The 19347-nt window shown below is 42.4% G+C and overlaps 1 protein-coding gene across 2 annotated transcripts in view; it reads right to left on the reverse strand.

Moving 5' to 3' along the window:
• The window catches only part of cdon (cell adhesion associated, oncogene regulated), a 33862-nt gene extending 24642 nt beyond the window's left edge, over positions 1-9220 (reverse strand). For both annotated transcript variants that reach the window (XM_063493624.1, XM_063493625.1), the window contains exon 1: positions 8761-9220. The gene's annotated coding sequence lies outside the window, so the exon portion shown is untranslated. The remainder of the gene's footprint in view (positions 1-8760) is intronic.
• Positions 9221-19347: the final 10127 nt, after the last annotated feature.

A 19347-nucleotide genomic window follows, 5' to 3' on the forward strand; every position in this document is an offset into this window, starting at 1 on the left:
GCAGCACACACATTCCTCAGTTCCACAAAGAGAGAGCATGACAGACACACAGAAAAAGACAGAGAAAGACACACACACACACAAGAGATGGGAGATAAATTCACAACTGAATGATGAGAGGCAATGGGGTGAAAAAGCTATAACAGAAAAATAAAAAGAAAGGCTCTCTGGAAGAGAAGTAAAAGGAGATGTGTAGGATTTAAAAAGGTGAAACATTCAATAGGAGGTGAAAAGTGGCCAAGCCCAAACTTCTTTCTCCTCCTTCTTTATTTGGCTCGGAGATAGAGGCGTACAGATAAAGACATCCAAAACTGCCAAAACTGACTGATGATTCAGCCGAGCTACATTCAGCTCAGCCCAGAAACTTTGGAAGACCCGACTCATAGAACAGACTCTAAGGGACCATTATGGGCTTCTTGTATTGGTCTGGGTGAGTCCACCGAGGCAGCCCGGGGCCACCGAGAAAAACTAATGAGTGGAAACACTGGGCCTCTGGTATGGCCTTACTCTGTCTGATTAAAGACTGAGATCTTATTAAAAGTGGGACTGTCTTAGACAGAAGGGGGTGAGCTAAAGTAAGGGAGAAAAAGACAGACATGATTTGGAATGAACTTAGGGAATTAGGGAAAGAAAGGGAGGGTCCTTTTTGTTTTACAATGAGAAGGAAGGAGAAAATAACACTCAGGGGTTTTAGTCTATCCATGAGACAAATCGACTGCACTTGTCTGAGCCTGAGAAAGTTAATGAAGGTGTCTCAATAAAAGATTTAAACAGAGTTTTCTACAGCAGACATCTTCAAGGACAGGCTACTTTTGAGACACTTGTTTCTCTCATGCCTGTGTGCAGCTGACAGACAACCATCAGTCCGGGAGGTGCAGGGTGATGACGAGGCCAAGCAGGTCCCAGAGCGTCTTGACGCCAAGGTCCTGACTACAGTGCTGTTGTACGGGACAGAAGAGCAATGAAAGGAGAGGCCCCTGGGGATCAGACAGTCACATCCCACAAAGCCCTGTTTACCAAGGACACACACCCCGTTCCCCCACCTCCTCCCAACAACGCCTCCGTTCACCAAAGTCCGACCCTCCCAAAGTGCCAAGGCCGGGACCTGGGAGACAGCGCTAATTCTACCCTCAGGCTTCTTGGCCAAGGAAACAAGCAGAGAGCTGAGAGTGGATAGAAAGAGGGAGGGGGTAAAAAGATTGAGACAGAAGGGATAGAGACTGAATGGTACAGTATGTAAGACCCATCTTAATTGGCGATTGTTCTGCAATGTCTTGTTTTTCCTGGGAATCTGTGCGGGGGAAGGACAGGAAAGTAGGGAGGTATGGTTGTTTCCCAAGGTCCTGAACAGCAGGATTAACCACAGGGGCGAAACTCAATAGCAGCCTCGGACATTGGAAACAGATCCCTGGGTATCGCCACCATACAAGGCCACCTCAAGACCTTTTGCAAAGCGCATGTAACTAACAACCCTACCCCATTGTCTAAGCTCTCTGGGCCCTTCCAACTGATTTCACAGGCCTTTCAGCCCACGGGGGAACGTCTGCTCAGACGAAAAGGTAATTCGGATGGAAAGAAGGAATGCAGAAGAAGGCCTTCTTGCCCGCAGGGTGTGTTATAACACTGATCTCCAGCATGTGCCAAGATGTTGATTCATCATGGCAAGTGTGAGGGGAGCTGGGAGCTTGTGCAGCCGTGGCACCGGGGGCAGGAGGCCACAGATTTACATTCCCCACTATCAGTCCTGATTAGAGAGATGATGGGAAAACATGCTGATGCAGGGGAGGAGAAAAATGATCAAGTTTGCCAAATGACTTGAAAATGTCCAGCTCTTCTGTGGGAGTCAAGATACTATCTGTGTTTTAAATGCTGTTGTGTGGGCTATAAACCATGGGCATACAGCGATCCAGCTGCCCCCACCCTTTCTCCACTAAGCACAGTCTCCCGTCCCTCCCCAGCTCTCCTGGATTCCATCACTGCCCGTGTCTCTACAGCAACAAGCGGCAAAGACGCAGACAAACAATTTCTGTTCAGTCTCCTCCTGATAGGTCCCTGGCTGCCAACCAAAAGCACTTTCAGACTGAAACATACATTAAATAATGTAATTTCAAATATGTGCAACAAAAACAAAATGACAAGGTGTCCAAATAGATACTAACAAGAAACTCAGTTTCACAAAGTCAGGATTTAAAACCAGCCAGAAATAAAACTGAACTGGGCTGCCTCAGCAGCTCTTCTTCATTTGTCACTCGAGAGGCGTGAGAAAGAAAGTGCACACAGACATTTTCATTTTTTCATAATGATAAATGCACTTTGTAAGTATAACAGAGTAATGGCAATATATTCATGCTGGAGAGGGGTGTGTGTGTGTGTGTGTGGACGGGGTGAGGAAAGCCTCATCTGCTAAAAACTCCCCAGCCGCCGGCACAACAAAAACAAAGACATGCAAAAAGGTTAAAATATAATTAGTCTTCTTCACAGATTCCACAAATCTCTTGCAAAAACCCAAACAAACCAACCCCACCCCCCTTACACGTACAAGCTCGAAGACCCAAAGATAAATATACAGTCCCAAACAGAGTGTGTAAATGCTTTATTTAGTTTGTCTAAATGTTTATCCGTCTCTCCTTGTAACGCTCCTCTTTTGCTGCGCAGCCATCAAATGATCGCAAAACAAACTCGGCGGCGATACATCAACACTCACATCATCCGAGTTTCCACTTCTGGCTCCTGGTCAAACTGTAAAAAGCTCTCCGAAATGTTTAGGGTCCCCGCTGCTTACTGCTGCAGCACTGGAGGTGAGAAAAGCTTTTTGGAGATGATGTAGTGCTGCAGCGGTGCCAACAGAAACGCGAACTCAATGACAACACCAAAACACAGCAGAAATAGAAAAACTGTGGCTTATGGCAACTCTGCTTTTTCTTGTCTGGGTTCGTGTGTGTTTGCTACTGTGTGAAAGCGCCGCGAAACGGTGACAGTGATTTACTTTACTTTGTTAAAGTCAGTCAAAACAGAGTTTTATCTATCCATCTCAAGGCAGAACTATACTCCGCAGGATGCTCCCATCTTAAAATATTCTCCGAACAATGTAAAAGGCTGGACCAACCCTATGTTTTATCCCTCTGACTTACATTCCTCCACTCACTTTGAATATCTTTTATAAATAGGGGGTTCCAATGTTCCCTAAAGGCTCACATCTCAGAGTAGGGAAGGCCCAAAATGGCACCCACAACCACAAGCCCGGAGGCAGGCAGCAGCAGTACCCACACTGCCTCACACTCTGATCTGGGAGGAAAACAGCCCTTCAAACAAGAAGCCTGTTTGTCAGCTGAAGGGGAGTGCCAGCCGCTAGTTTTGCCTTAATATAGTCTTGCTGATCCTTGCGCTGGCTTTTCAGCAGCACACACATTCTGGTTTGCAGAAAACCCATGTCAGATGTGACTTATTGGTTCAACATTTGAAATAGAAAGCTGCGGTTGCTCCGCAGTTTCAAGCAGAAAAGGCTAACTCTTGGAGCCTGCAACGAGGTGACGGACTAATGCAGGCGTATTTAGTGGGGTCGCTAACAGGAAGGGGAAAAGAAATTAATCTTGCAAACAGGAAGACGCTGAGGATGCAGAAAGAAAAGGGGAAAAAAACATATTCTGAAATACTCTGCAGCAAGAGTCCAGTTCATAAGTTCACTCCCTGAAATCTACTCTGGGGCTGATTAACAACACAGGACGATGGCTTTCATCGGGTATCTGCACGCGCAATGCCACGTCAGGCCTTCCCAGGGAACACTTTGTTCTCTGTCATGAATGTGGTGCTCTGCATCATGCTAAAGACACATGTACTGTAGCTGCACAAGCCAAGAGGCACTCCCTCAGATGATTATGAGCCCATAAATAAAGGCATCTAGAGAAAGCAACGTACTTCAAACCATGGCTCAAGATCATTAAAGTATTCTAGTCCATTTTCATCTTTTGTTCTTTTCATATAACCCCCACATCCCCAAGCTATGGATAAGAGTTAACCCAACTATATTTTCCTATGGTAAAAAGTGCATCCTACTGTGTCGCACAACCTGCCCTTGGGGTATTCTCAGAATCTACGCGGCCGCCTGGACGCTACGTTTGTGCTTTAAAGCGCTACGTGTGTGGTATTGGCTTACATTCCCTTATCATATTGAAAGCATGGACACATATATATTTAGCTAAGGCCTGTATTTCCATTACATTAACAGCATGCAAACATTTTTCAGAGAACAAGCAGACCTCTTCACCCTGCCTATCTCCAGCTCGTGCGGCCTCATTCCGCTGCATTTCAGTGGCTGGCTGGAACATCTGTTTCTGCTGCTCCAAAAACTGTTTGTTTGTCTTAACAATTACGCCCTGATGTTTCTCATTTTATTTCTCAAATCTCCTGAAAGTCGTTATCCAGTTTCAGGTCCTTCAAGGTTCTGAATTTTTAGAAACTCAATACGGTGATCTGTTGAGAGCTGGTGTATACATTGAGTTACAGTCAGCTCACCTTTGACATTTCGGAAGCGTTGTACCAGAGGAAGCACGCAGCTCATCTGTAACCTACAGGAGAAACAAGTTTGCGTAGTACGGCGAGTCTGTGCTGCTGTGTTTGGATCATCTGTCAGAGTCGGGGGAATAGAAGAAATAGGGAGGGGTGGGGGAGGTGGGGGTCCCACAGAGAGAAATGTGTGTAGTGTAGTTAAAATAATGACAGTGTGAGCTCATAGGAGATAAGAAGCGCTACTTATGTCTGCTTCACATAAACTCAAGCGACACCTTACAGCTACCGATTTTGCCAATATGGCTACCTCAATTCCAACTTGCCCAGTTCCGCTCACAGCCAGCCCATAGAATACATTTACAGAGGGAAACTGAAGTTGGAAAGTAAAGCCTTTTTTGTTAGCACCGCAGCTGCAGGGCGCTCTCACCAACCCAGCAGTCACAAGAGCTCAAACTCTTACTCTGACCTGCCCATCTTTCCCAGCGACCCCCTGCCCATGGCTGCTGGGTGTTGTCAATCAGCACCCCCCTGGCTCCTTGAACATGGGGGCTCTTTGGCATGCTGCCCACAACTCCCCTCTGTCCATCTAATGGGGCCTGAGGTCTAAGTCTACCCTTGACGAATGGGAGCTGAAGCTCTCAGAGTAAAGGGCAGCAATAGAAAATGGTAAAAATGCTGCAGTATGACTCAATCCCTGAGCAATGAGAGTAAAAGGAGGGCTATATGTCAAGAGTTTAAAACAAGCCAGGTTTTGGTTTGGGAATAGTTACTTGTACGGTTTAACATCAACCATAAAACAGTTTCATAAATTCTACATTATTATTACTAAGAAGCTGAAATAGATTAGTAATCAGAGATTTAGAAAATGAATAAGTCTTAATTCCAGTAGTCAAAATATTGTGAAGGAGATGAAAACTAACGTGACCGCTCCAAAAACAAAATTTTCTCCTGTTTTATGACTCTCATAACATTCTTCTCAGCCAAAGGTTGAATCCAATGGTGCAATAATACGACAGATCAGAGCGCGAAACCAAATAAACAAGCAAGCCACATTGTGATTTAGGTTTTAAACTCACTTCCATTCACTTTAGAGCCAGAACTGAGGTTTACTGACAGGCCTCAAATCTGTACGGCTTAGAAAAGGGGAGAATGTGGGAGATGGCCAAAATATACTCGAGTCTCCCTCTTCCTCCACACTCACCTCAGACAAACTTCATCTACAAATCTACAACTAAACTGCTTATTCACAATTAGTTTTAACAGCAGAATTACTTTAAAAAATCGTGAGAAAATGATGAGAAGGGCCACTGGACTTTCCCAGAGTCTGAAGTAAGAGGACAAAAGCATCTTAGGATCTTAGATTTTTTTAACATTTTCTTTAATGACTTAAATTGTCAATCAACTTATTAATTAATCATATGAGTATCAAATAAATCTTTATAATCTCAGGAATTGCAAGATTTCACTGTATATATGACTTTACTTTTTGGTTTAATCATTAACAAAACCACATTCAGCAGTCATTTGTCATTGCTGGTGTATAAGTGGTTGTGAGAATATAGTACTGCATCAGAAAAATCAAGAGAGCCATTATAAGTGCCGGAGCTGGTATCATTACACGTGCTTATGTCCAAATTGCCCACTTAACATAGTTCTCCTACAGCAACATGTGTTTATCATTAACGAGCACCCTAATGGCTCAAACATTATTCCAACTCGCTTAATGGCATCGTTGTGCTTTGTTCAGGTCTGTCTGATAAGCGCCGAGCCACTAATGGTTTATTAATTTCCCTAAATACATGCAGGGAAAACAAACACACACACACAAAAAAGGGTCTGAGGCTCTGTCCTCCAATTCAGTCACATTCCCAATACAAAGCTACTATAGATAAACACAGTCACTTGTACTAAATACATTAAAGTCATTCTGGAAAGTTTAAAATCAGGAACTTGTACTATACCATACAGCAATACAGTTTGGACACAAAAGAGAGCCTCATATAGACGGTATTTAAAAAAAAAAAAATAACAGAGCAATAAAGACTGTAAACACATATTTCTGTTGCCATAAAACAAAGATATAAACAAGACGTTTGGCAATTGAGCTTTCTGAATAAAGGAGTAGTCGGTCCAAGAGGACTGACTGAGTAGAAAGCAATGCAAGGATCATAGAGCCAATTAGGTTACAATGAGGGAAAGCGGCTGCAGAAAAAGTTACACCTTAGTTTTTTGTTTATTTAAAAAAAAAAAAAACTCTTGGAACAGACTCAAACCTGAGGAAGGATTTCTCCTTCAAAATGAACGCCCTGAACACAAAGAGCAAATCTCGCTCTGCCCTTGTCAAAAGCTCACCCAATATTGGGAAGAACTGAAAGGATTTGAAAGCCATCGGAAGTGTCTTCTTGTCCCCCACCGACGTAACAATGCGTGAGCAACTGTTTGAACTTGAAAGTGTTTTATCTGAGTGCAGCCATGTGTGTCCCACTGACTGGATGTCATGCATTCGAGAGGGATTCAAGACTTTGTTCTTGATAACTTTTAAGTGTTCAGCTTTCTGAGAGTCACCCCTATGTAACAATAGTCGCTGTGAAGCTCTGATGATAAGGATGAACAGCAGACAGAGGAAGTTGAGGAATCTGGCATCAGCAGCCACCGCGTTACCGTCACTTTTACTCTGCCGCTTTCCACGTTTCCACCCAGAGCAACAGTCTTAATCTCATATTATCACTTACAATATTTACATTTTCATGTGCACATTTAGCTGAAAGTTTTATAAATACAATGATTTAGAAAACTGGGTTAATCTTAAAGTTCAATCAAACGTCAGCATAGGACTGTGAAAACATAAATCTTTAAGTTCCTGAAGTGCATAGCCTGAATAAAATTAGTTCATGCCCACACTTGTACAACTAGTCTTGAGCTCAAAGCAGTGCCGTCTTTATTTCTACTTTTTTGTTTTGTTTTTTTTTTATTTGTAAGATTAGAAGAGTGAGAAGGAACATGAAACCGAGGAGAATTGAGCAACGTGAAGGCTGTTTCATGACCATATATTTGCACACCTGCATATTTTTTCTTCAGTATACTCAAAGATTTCTCTTTGTCTCTAATGTTTTTACTCTTTGTCAAAAGCATGCCCCTGGTTGAGTAAATAATGACACCTTCTGTCTGCCTGGCAGGTAAAGTCGCTTTTGCATGCTTTGCACAGTGATTTGTGCACTTGCCAAGTGTCTGAGCAATGCTAACATGGATTTACCAAACCAACGTTTATGACACCCTCTGGGGATTCATCTGAAACAATAAAGGCTCTCTGTTTTTGGAGGAAAAAAACACACTACTTCAAATATTAGTCCAAGCCACCATGTTTCTGCACAGTGGGTAAATGTGGCAGCTCGAGCAGATTTTCTGTGGATCTTCTCTATAATAAAAGTATAACTTCTGGACAGTCCATTTTCAGCTTTTACCAAGGTGAATCCAATGTGTCAAGGGAGTGACATGTTTGCCTTTTTTCTAAAAATGTTCTTTCATCTTTCAAAGAAGAAATGGAGCCTGCAGGCCATCTGTTTTCAACTGTGGGATGTTAACTCGAGCGTAGCTGCCTTCAAGGAGCTGCCAGAACTGTTTACCAAACAAATATTTTGGATTTTCTTTTGCTTCAAATCAGGGGATACATAAAGGATAAAAGAGAACTGCTGAATAGCAATGTTAATCTGAGTGCTTCTGTGCGTGTTCAAGCAAAATACAAACCATGACTGTAGGCAAAAGAATTGCTTAAAGGAGTCTTATGAATTGATTTCAGCATTAGAATTTAAAAGAGATTTTTTCAAGCTCTTTTAGGACCATAACATCATATTCTTATACTTCGCGCAAAGCAATGCAGACTTTGTTCAATACTCAGTATAATTATGGGCAATAAACAAATCTTATGCATAAGACCTAATTATTTAAAGTCATAGCACACTTGGTTTATAGTGCGGGCCCTTAATTCATGGAAACGTACACACACTCCGCTCGCCACAGTGCCACTCCGTGCCGCTGGTCTCTCCGCCACAATTCAAAGTTAGGAAAACAAGACAACATGGATCAAATCGGCACCGTGGAGCTCTCTGTCTCTTTTACTCTAACATTTCTTTTGTTTTTCCCTGAAAACTCGAGCTTTCCACACTGAATCCTACCCCAGCTCTTCTCCCAGCCAGCCAGCCGGTCAGGCAGCCAGCCCGGGACTCCCCTCTCTGCCTCCCCTCCGTGCCTTCTTACCTCTGTTGCAGGAGGGCAAAAGCTGCGAGACGTCCGGTGAATTAGCAGCAAAACGCATTCTTCTGTTGGCAAATCCGTACCGGGCCCTCCATTAGAAACGGGCTCAAAGTGCGAGACGGCTTGAGGAACATGAAAGCAGTCGGAGAGGTTGAAGAGGGGAGAGAGAGATTTCAAACCCGTAAAAGCAGCGCAGGCGTCGGGGCCAAGGTGCGCCAAGTCCCCCTGGTCGAAACTCGCGTCACGGCGGTGGTGGAGAGTTTTCTCTGGAGTCCGTTTCTCTCAGTAAAAGTCCCGACTTGGTGCTCTCTCTCTGTCTCTGTCTTATTGTAACTTTCTGCAGTGCTCGGTCTCCGTCTCTACCGCTGCCTCTTCCACACACGCATCTTTGAAGTCAGTGTCGAATTGCTCCGCAAATCATGGCAGCGGCGAAGCTGGTCGTCAAACCAGGAATGTCCCAGCCCCGACGCTCAATACGACTCCTGGAAAAGGGGAGGGAGAGAAATAGCAGAGGGGTTGGGGGGTGTTACCCTGTATAGACTGTGCATTAACAAGTTTTACAGTCTAACGAGAAAATAACTTCCTCCTTCCTTGTCTGCGCACACGCGTGGACAGCGTTATCAGGACGTTACCACAACATTCTCCCACTATTTAATACCACCTTAATGATGCGCACTGATATCACCTTTTCACTGTAAACAATCAATGCTTCTCAAAAAAACTGATGGATTTTATGTCACTTATGAATCTCGAAAATTACAAAATGACTGCACAGATATTTTGAAATACTGGCCTGGTCTAAGTTGGCTAAAAGTTGGCCCCTTTTTTAATAAAGTGAAAAGCAGGGATAGGATTCAATAGTCCACAATAAACTCTGATCTCCTGCAGCTTGGTAATTACCACAAGAAAACCTACTACACATGTAATGCTACTTACAATTCCAGAAACTCCAATATTCAGTTTGAATTATGCACAAAGAGCAGTCTGCGTCTGTGTTAGATGGTGAGGAGACACATTTATAGGTAAGAAGTATTTTTTTGGTATGTCAAAGTAAAATAAGAACGGCTACAGTGTAAAGCTATAACCACACATATTTAACATGCTTCTGCTTAATGCTCATTTAATCTCTGTCTGTCTCTCTGTCTTAATCTTGTGTTTCAGTCTCAGGGACTCAGACATATAAAAGCGTTTGTCTTTACTTTCATCAGATTTCTCTGCTCCTTGTAGACTAAACCAGCTCTCACTGGAACTATTGACTTGAGTCAAAGTTATTAGGGAGGGAGGGTGTTTGAACAGCTAATAGCTGTGGGTCATTCTTTGGCATCAGGCCTGTTGGTTGGATGGTCTGAATGTTGGTTGGCTGCTACAATTTCCTCATCACTAGGTGAGACGCCTTCTCAGCGAGGCCAGGGAGAGCGAGCTGTGAGTGTGAAACAGTCATCTGCTGTGCGTATGGGCATGAGTAAACAGCATAATCATCTTTGAGGTAGTAATTATGTGTTCCAGCGTTGGCTGGGCGGTGGAGGCAGCGGCGGCGGGCCCACCCTGCTTTAGACAGCAGGTGCAGCTCACCATCTGACAGCTGACTCTAATGGAAGGTGTGAGCCAGTCCACCCAAGGCTGGGTCAACCCAGTCAGGGCTTTAGATGGCCACGGCCAAAGCCAACAAACCAGCAAATCTCTGACACAGCGAGCGAGGGAAAACAACATGGAGGAGGTGGTGAAGATGTCTGATGAAGGACAGAGGCCACACCTCTGTTTTCGCTCAGAAGAGTTGGACAGTTCTAACCTTTATTTAAAAAACATTCCAACAGACTTTAAATTGCTTATTTTGGCATTACAAGGTCCTTATTTTGGTTAAGGAATTATTTTTTGCCCAGCATAAGTCATTTTCACAAATTACCTTTAAAATCATGACAAATTTCTCCAGAAATTGTCTAAATCTGCCCTTTCACACATGTAGCATACAGCAAGACATTATCTGTGTCTGATACATTCTCACTTATTGGAAATACTGCTAGATAGGCAAGGTGTTTTGCCCACATAGAGCATTCAGGATGTAGGATATGATGCACATCAGCACACATGTGCTCGCTGTAAAGTCTCAGCACAATTATCTGCTCCGTTCACATGCATATTCAATCAGATATTGCATTGTTGTTGTTTTTTTACCAGGAGCTGGAAAGTCTGTTTAATATCTGGTCCAAGTGATCTCATGTGCAGCTCCTTCAGGCAATGTCTAGAAGATTTCAGGGGTGCAGTACATGTATGAAAGTGGCTTAAACGTAACCAGATCCTGATGACTACAGACTGCTACTCCTCTCCTCAGACCATCAGAACCTTTTTTAGCTGGATCACTTTTAAACGTTAAATAAATGTAATTGGCAGAGGAAGGGTTTATCACAAAAGCACATTAGAGTTTATTACAGCCAAAAGCTTGTTTCTTTATTTACTTATATAGCGATTTGAAGTAGTTATACACAATTCATTAACCAATAATAACCATAATCTGTTGAACCTTATAAACCTTTATGAAGTCTATGTTATTAGTTAGAGCTACTCGCTTTTCTTTTTTTTTTCCCTCATCTTTTTTCCACAAATGATTAATTTTCCTTCAGGCAGGTATTCAGCTCACTAATGACAGCCTCTCTCTCTCAGGGTCAGCCACTGGTTGGAGATGGAGACAGAGACTCCTGATGTTGAGGGGGGGAAACGGGGTGATTGGACACAGTCGCATGTGAAAGGCCAGAGAGCGGCTAGTCCACAGGGAGCACGGTCCACACACAAAGGGCCATGGAGGGCCTCGATGGGGGCGGGTGGGGCAACCAAGGAGGAGAGGCCACGCTGGGAACCAAAGCTGACAGCACAGACACTTCTCATGCACTGAGGGTTCGGCTGTCTCTGGCCCCCTGGGGTATACACTCACTTGTCTGTACGGAGCTGCCAGCTCCACGCTGTTGAGCCACAGCAGCTCCAGATAGCTGCTCACTGAGCGCAGAAGCAGCAGAAACATTAAGCACACAAAGCAGCTCTGACCTCTGGCCCACATTTAACTGATATGTGGCTTGTTTCCTGGCTCACATCAGCGTTTATTCCAAATACCAATAGATTACAACACATTTAGCCAATTTCCGATTACTTTTTAATGAGCATACAGCCACTGTAGTTTACACTTTATGCAATCAAGTTTCCCGAGCCTGACCGAGGTTGAAAAGGTAGGGAAATGGCACGTGACTGTCTTACAAAGGCTTTGAGCTCTAAATCTGCAGGCTGGGACTGTTTGGAGTTGGTACATTCAGCATGTTGTCCTTTGCTGTGAGGATAATAAGCTTCCAAGCACTGTCAACAGAGTGTTTATGACCTGCAAAGCAGCAGTGTGTTGTGTTGACTCTGTCAGCAGGGGCCTGAGGGACGCCTGTCGCCCAGTGCTATTAAAAGGCACTTTCAGATAACAGAAGAAACATCCCCTGTTTGAGCCAGTCAGGGTTTATTGGTTGGTCAGTGGGACAAAATACCAAAGTCTAATTGTTAGGCCTCAGATCTGACACCAAAATTTACATAATTTACTTGAAAACAGATGTTGTGAATTTACAGTGCAACCCTATGAAAAGTCCTGTGTTGCTCTAAGCAGAAGACAGACATGTTTGTCCAAAGCAGCAAGCATAAGGACATTTATTTTAAACTTTTTATGAGACAGGGAAAACTGTCCGGGTGAAGAAATATATACGAGAGTGAGAAAAATCACAATATTTTACAAGATAGACTCAATGGATTTCCCCTCAGAGAGCCATATATCTCTTGCCTTAGACAGGTGTGTGCGATGAGTGTATATATGTGTACACTGTGTCTCTCAGAAGGTTTGGGTATGAGCTACAGTTGTGTGTGTGTTCGTGGATGTGTAAAAGACAAGGGTGAAAGAGAAATTTGAAGGCAGCCCTCTCCATCTGTTTTCTGCATCACTGTGGTAGGATCACATTATCCATCGTGGGCTCTCTGGGAATTTCATCAGTCTGTAACATCTCACTTATTCACACATCTCTCTGGGCTTTACCATGTAGAGAAACCCAGAGTCCCCCCTGACACTGTGCTGACCCTGCACATCCTTTACAGCTTTCTCCCATCTGATATCATGGCTCTGTGAGAAGCACACGGGACGTAAAAATGTCTGACTCCAGGTTGTAACGCTGTCCCTGTTTTGCCTAAGTTGTCCACAATCCATCAAATATATTCATTCACATAAACACGGCTACTGCCAAACACAAATGGCAGAAACACAAGTATTTTTATACTTAAATATGATATGACAGTAACAGAACATTTTGAATGAGCTGTCTACGAAGTGTTTACGAAGTAAACAGTTCATTTAATTAAGGAATTTTTATACAAAGTCCCCATTTTCAGAGGCTCAAAAGTAATTGAGTAATTGTTGTTAAGGCTTCAAAGTAAACCCTTTGCAGTTAATGACTGCCTGAAGTCTGGAACCCATGAACATCACCAAATGCTGTGTTTCGTCCCTGAGATGCTCTGCAGGGCCTTTGCTGCAGTTTCCTTTGGTTGCTGCATGTTTGCGAGTCTTTTTGCTTCAGTTTTATCTTCAGCAAATGAAAAGACTCCTCTGCTCTACAGGGTTGACATCAAGTGACAGACTTGGTCTTTTTGCCTCGAGAAACTCTGGAGTTGCTTTTGCGGTATGCTTTGGATCATTAGGCCATTTGCACTGTGAAGTGCAGTCCAATCAGTTTTGTAGAATCTGTTTTTTATATCTTAGTGTAATGTGATTGCTGATAGTAGCGATTACATCATTGATTATTACAAAAAAAAAAGAATACATTTACATGGCGTAGCTCACATTTTGAAAATTGCTATTAGGTATATGGAATATGCTTGGTGTCTAGTTCAGTCAGTTTTCTTATGTAAAAACAAAAGGTCAGATTTCCACACATTTTTACAAACAGTGTGTCTGTAAAGTTGTCACTAGTGTTTCTTGGTTATCCATAGAAAAAAAGAGTTTTTGAGACTAAATAGTTCCACTCACACTTATTTATTTACATTGTTTTATGAGCGTCTCACACTGTGAAATGATTAGCATCTGCAAAAGATATCCAGTGTCTACCCATGTAAAGTCATTAAAGCATCCGTCCTTCCATCCATGCCTACGCTCACATCTACTGAGCTCTGTCGGCCAAAGACGGACTGTTCCGGTCTCATCCCCAGGTTTCAAATCAGCACTGATGTGCCGTTGTCATGATAAAGCATTCTTGACTTGGTAGTGGGTATTTGGGGAATAGTGCAGCAGGAAGAGGCTGCAGTGAAATATCATCCCAGTTTAACGTTGAAGTTTCCTCCAGTCCCACAGGCTCATGGTGACCTTGTGATTTATGATGCAGTTCTGGAGGAGCGGATCAGAATACGACTGCTCCATAGCTGCACAAACACGTGTATACCAGACTCATTTAACTCTCATACATAGTCACTGGTAATCTTAATCTGCACTGAGATCAGAGAAGCTGAGATCAGAGCAAAAAAAAAAAGAGAGAGAGAGTAACCGCATTTTCTTCTCTTGCTTCTGTCCGTGTAAAAATGCAATGCTTGTTGCGGGTAACTGGCTTTTCCAGCTCATTCCGAATGCCATGAAGTGATGTAGAAAATGAGCTAGATGAAGAGGATTAGGACCTGAGCCTGCAAGTGCTTATCATCTCCCATAGCGCTCTAGTGTAGCCATGGAAACAGGAAGTGAGAGGCAAGCTTCCAAGATGGCCACCAGCTTGTGAATGGGTGCATTCCTCAACGGCAGGGTGTCTACAGCAAGGAGGAGGGGCAGCAAGTGTGTTTACTTCAAAAAGGGACTACATAAATAGTAACTGCTGCTGTTTGAAGGACTTCCTGTCACTAGTTATTGCATATAAGAGCAGTTAAATAAACGATCAGTTTCCCATTGGGGCTGCCTCGTCTTTACTGTAGTGGGGTCTGCAGTGGGTTCAATCCGGGATCCTGGCGTGTGGATTTTAAAGCCCCAGACTGGAGTCATGGAGCTGTTACAGGTCACCACACTCTCTTTCACTCACACCCCGCCTGGTCATATAACCATCAGGCACACACTCTCAGCCTGAATTCCACATTCAGCATGCTTTTTCTCTGCCAAGTGACTTCTTTACTGACTTTTCTATGAGAACTATTGTTTTGTTATGTGAGGAGTGCATCTGGTGCAAGGCTTCAATAAACTGTTATGATCTGAGGTTATTTCCTTGGAGAAATAACCAAGAATCAAACAATTTAGACAAAAATTGTTAATTAGATAAAAAGAAATGTTGAAATTGTTGTCTTTAGGACAACAATGACAATGAGGTCTTTTTTTTTCTTATACATGAATTTTTTTTGTCCCACATACCTGCCAGTTATATAATGTGAGGCTTTTCTGTCACTCACAATCCTAGATTTAAAGACTGTGGTCTTAAGTAATACCTCAGCAGAGGGCCTGCCACCTTGGTGCAGGTAACGTTGTATTTTATTGGTTCCTCTGTCTTGTTGTCTCTCAGCAAATGCTACTAGGCTTATTTTCATGATTTTCTTGATGTGGAGCATAGACAAAGGGACAAGTTTACTATCATAGAAGAATGGACTTGGACTTGTTTTTAATATAGTTTTATGTGTTCACCTGACAATGTGTGATGTGTGAAGACATCCTTGCCAGGACACCTTTTGAAAGGAGGTGACCTGGCCAGGATAATTATCTAGTATAGCAGTTGCTTAATTTTAAATCTAATATTACATAAAATATTTGATAAGATATTTTAAATTCAAGCGCTCAGAAAGTTTCCTTTGTGTGTTCTTAAAGATTAATAACTGACAACACGCCTTCTTAATTCTTAGAGTAAGGATTACTGGGTGCCAGTGTGCAGAAAGGCTTTACAAGGACCTCAGTTCAGTTTTACCACAGGCCATTTCCTGCATGTCTGCTCTACTCTATTGTCCAAAATAAAGGCTAAATGCCCCCAAATAAATGTTTAGTAGTTCAAGGCTTTCCATTAGAGGCTTGATCATCATCAAAAAAAATAAAAAAAAAATAAAAAAAATCTGCACCTTTGTCCCACATACTACATACATAAACAGGTGGAAATGAATATTTCTATATCATATAATGAATAAAGCAAATTTTCATATTTTCATGGACCTATCCACATGACCTGAGTGGTCACTGAATTGTCTGATAAGCATGAAATATGTGAATTGCTTTGCAGCCTCCACATCTCAAACCACTTGACTTGCGAAGGGAGATTTTGTTATATATCATTAAAACAATACTAACTTTTGGAACAATTTTGCTTCATCCCTTCAGTGTACTACTTGAAGACTTGAAGAATCAATGCCAAACTACATTTAAGCTGCTCTGAAGGAACATGTTGGCCTTTTTTTCTCTTTAACTTGTCACCTGTCTGTAGGCTGCATATTGTAGATGTCACTGTGCAAATATGCAAGTATCTACCAAGTGGCATTGTTAAGAAGGAAACCATCCATCAAGCTGTCAACATGAATTCCTGAGTGCGGAGCACATTTGTCAACTTTAAGTGGAGCACATGCCCAAAATATTTGGATATTTAAACTTACCTCATCGTGGCCTTTGGAGTGGACCGGCATTCCCACCGGTGCTAAAATAAACCACAAACAGAGCACTTGGGTATCACTGGAAGCCTTGAGTGGTATTCTCTAGAGGATATTTCACTATGCCTTCATGCTTGTTTGTTTTTAGGATATGAGCAGAGATAAAGAGCCTGGCGTTTTACAAACAGAATGGAGGCTGAGAACAGGATGTCAGGGTGTGATAGAGCGTCCGCTGCCCTCATTGGGTTTTTTTTCCTTTGCTTGCCTCTTCTGATAAAAACAGCGCCCTCATCTAAGGAGAAGTATTAAAATTTTTTGTGCATCACACTGGTCAAACATCACCAACCAGGAAGATACCATCTGCCATGTGTTTGCATTCGCAGAAGTGGAGCTTCACAGCCCACAGCAGGGGCCAGGCGCACAATCACTGCAGAATATCACCAGATAATCACTGTGAAGCCTCAGGAAAACGTACCGAGAGTAAACAAAGAAAGTATGTGTACATAGCTGCCCGTTTTCAGATTTACTGTAGATCTGTTTAGTGTGTTTGTGTATATATGTAACTGTATAGATGCATGTTTTGTCTCTCCAACCACATTGCAGTGATGACCCCTATCTAATCAGTGACACAGGAGTTTTTGTTGGGTTCAATTAAACCCCAGAGGAGTGATGTTTAAACAAAACAGAATAGGCTGTGGGGAAATCTCAGGCAGATGTGGAGTAGAGACACTGATGTCTTCATAATGATATCTGTATTTTTTTTACAACGCTTGCCCACCTCCTTCTTTCTCTCTCCCTCATGCCAGTTAAACAAGCTAGATCCGTGAACAATGTGCTCCATGCTGCAGGCTTCTCTTCCCTCTTCCCTGCTCCATAAATTGCAGTTCCCGGGGGACCGCTGGAAAGACAGTACAACTGGGAGCCAGATAGAGCTGTCTGAAAAGGCTCCAGCTTCGAGTTAGGCATGCTGAACAAAAGTCCATCAACCATAAAGTTAAATTAATTTATATTTTCTCCACCACATTTGGTTTGTCTGCACTCAAGATGGTGACAGTCAGTGTGTTAAGGCCGAGCAAGTTTGCCACTGTGCATGTGGTCAGGGCAATGAAAGGCAGTTTACAGCCTTTTAAAAGGTATTAAAAACCTCTCTCTAAAGAGGCATATACTTCATGGCATGTGTGTTCCCACAATTAATGTTTGAGCGCAGCATGAGACCGCTGGACATCCTTCCTCATTTTGCCTCCTTGCCCTAAAGGACTGAAGCCACTGCTGAGTTGCAGCATTAAAATAAAATGTGCAGTTTGAAATGAAAATATGAATCGGAAAAACTGCAGGCTGATGATGTAAATGCCACACTGAATAATGCCATTGGAGGGTGGTGTGAAACTGCGTGCACCTCCATCTTCCAGCACTACTATATCATGAGCGTGCTTCTTTTTCTAGGTCTTTGCTATGTGATTGCAATCAAGAAGCAATCACATAGTCACCCGAAGAAAAGGTGTATGCGGATGTTTAAACAGATCAAATATTATGACAAAGAAGACAAGGTGAGGCATTTTGTTTTGTTCTGAATATCAAGGAAAGCTGAGCATCCAGGACAAATTGGTTAAAAGAGAGAAAGGGCAGGTTGAAGCTCTCAGGGATACAATTAGGAACAGTCAGGCAGCTCAAGTTTACTTCACAATTAGTGCTAGACAGTTTGGGATCAGGAGGAAGAACTCAGCAGACCACCAACTGCTGCTACAGGTGCAGTATCACACCAGCTTTTTCAAATGGTTTTATAATGCCTAACTCATCCCAGGTGCTTGTGGTTGGATACACTTGCAGGGTCAGGGCAACAGAGTAGCACAGCCAAGATGACCCTGACCTCTCAGAGAATCATATTCTCCAGCAAGACTGTGAAAATAAGCTTCAGCTGACGTTACTGCATGTAGTTAAATCAACAGCCTTGAGCTCTTCCACCCAGCTGACTATTGTTCTGATTTAACATTATCGAATGAAGAGAACATATCTCCCCGGTGCTTGCCTCGCTTCACTGGCTCCCTGTACATTTTAGAATCAATTATAAAATTTTATTGGTGACCTATAAAGCGCTGAATGGACAGGCCCCAGGATATCTGTCAGACCTACTGCAGCCTTATATGCCCCCTAGAGCTCTTAGATCGGTGATCTTTTGCTCTTGGCCGCACCAAGGTCGAGGCTGGTTCTTAGAGGTGTGTTTGCAGTTGTGGCGCCGAAATAGTGGAATTATTTGCCTCTCCACATTAGACAGGTTCCTACCCTCAATCTTTTTAAATCTTATCTTAAAACACATCTCTACTCACTGGCTTTTAATGCTGCATGAGAGTTCTTTACTTATTTATTTGTTATTTGCTATTTGGCACTGATGTTAATTGATATTGTTATTTTATTGTGTGTTATTTCATTGTGTAATTTGTATGTTTGTACAGCACTTTAGTCAACACCACTGTTGTAATTAAAAGTGCTATATAAATAAATAAACTAAAATAAACTAAATGTATTCTGACTTAAAAAAAAAATAAAATCTCTCCTGTGGATTGAAGTAAGGTTTTGTAAGGTTTCAGATGAAAAGAATCTTTGACTATGTCTAAGACTAACAATGTTTTTTTAAAAAAAAAAAATCTATATAAATGCTACAACCAAGCTCATAGAGGACTCATTTTTATTTGATTCTTTGATTCTTTTCTTTTGTTTATTTCATGATGATGATAATGATGATGATTATATGTGAAAAGTAGATAAAACAATGAGGATCTTTTGTAAGTAATTTAAATGCCATGGTGCGGCCAGGGGAGTTGCTGGCTGTTACTTTTCTCTGAAAAATATGCTACTTGTAGCTCGAAAGCGTTATATGGGTTTAATGATGCTTTTATGAAGTTACTCATTTCATGTGCACTAGTGCACCGCCACACCATCACAGATGCTCTGTTTTTAACCTTCTTGGATTATTGAATTGAGCAGTCTTTTAGA

This window comes from Pelmatolapia mariae, linkage group LG14 (genome assembly GCF_036321145.2).
Source record: "Pelmatolapia mariae isolate MD_Pm_ZW linkage group LG14, Pm_UMD_F_2, whole genome shotgun sequence".
In the NCBI taxonomy this organism is placed as follows: Eukaryota; Metazoa; Chordata; class Actinopteri; order Cichliformes; family Cichlidae; genus Pelmatolapia; species Pelmatolapia mariae.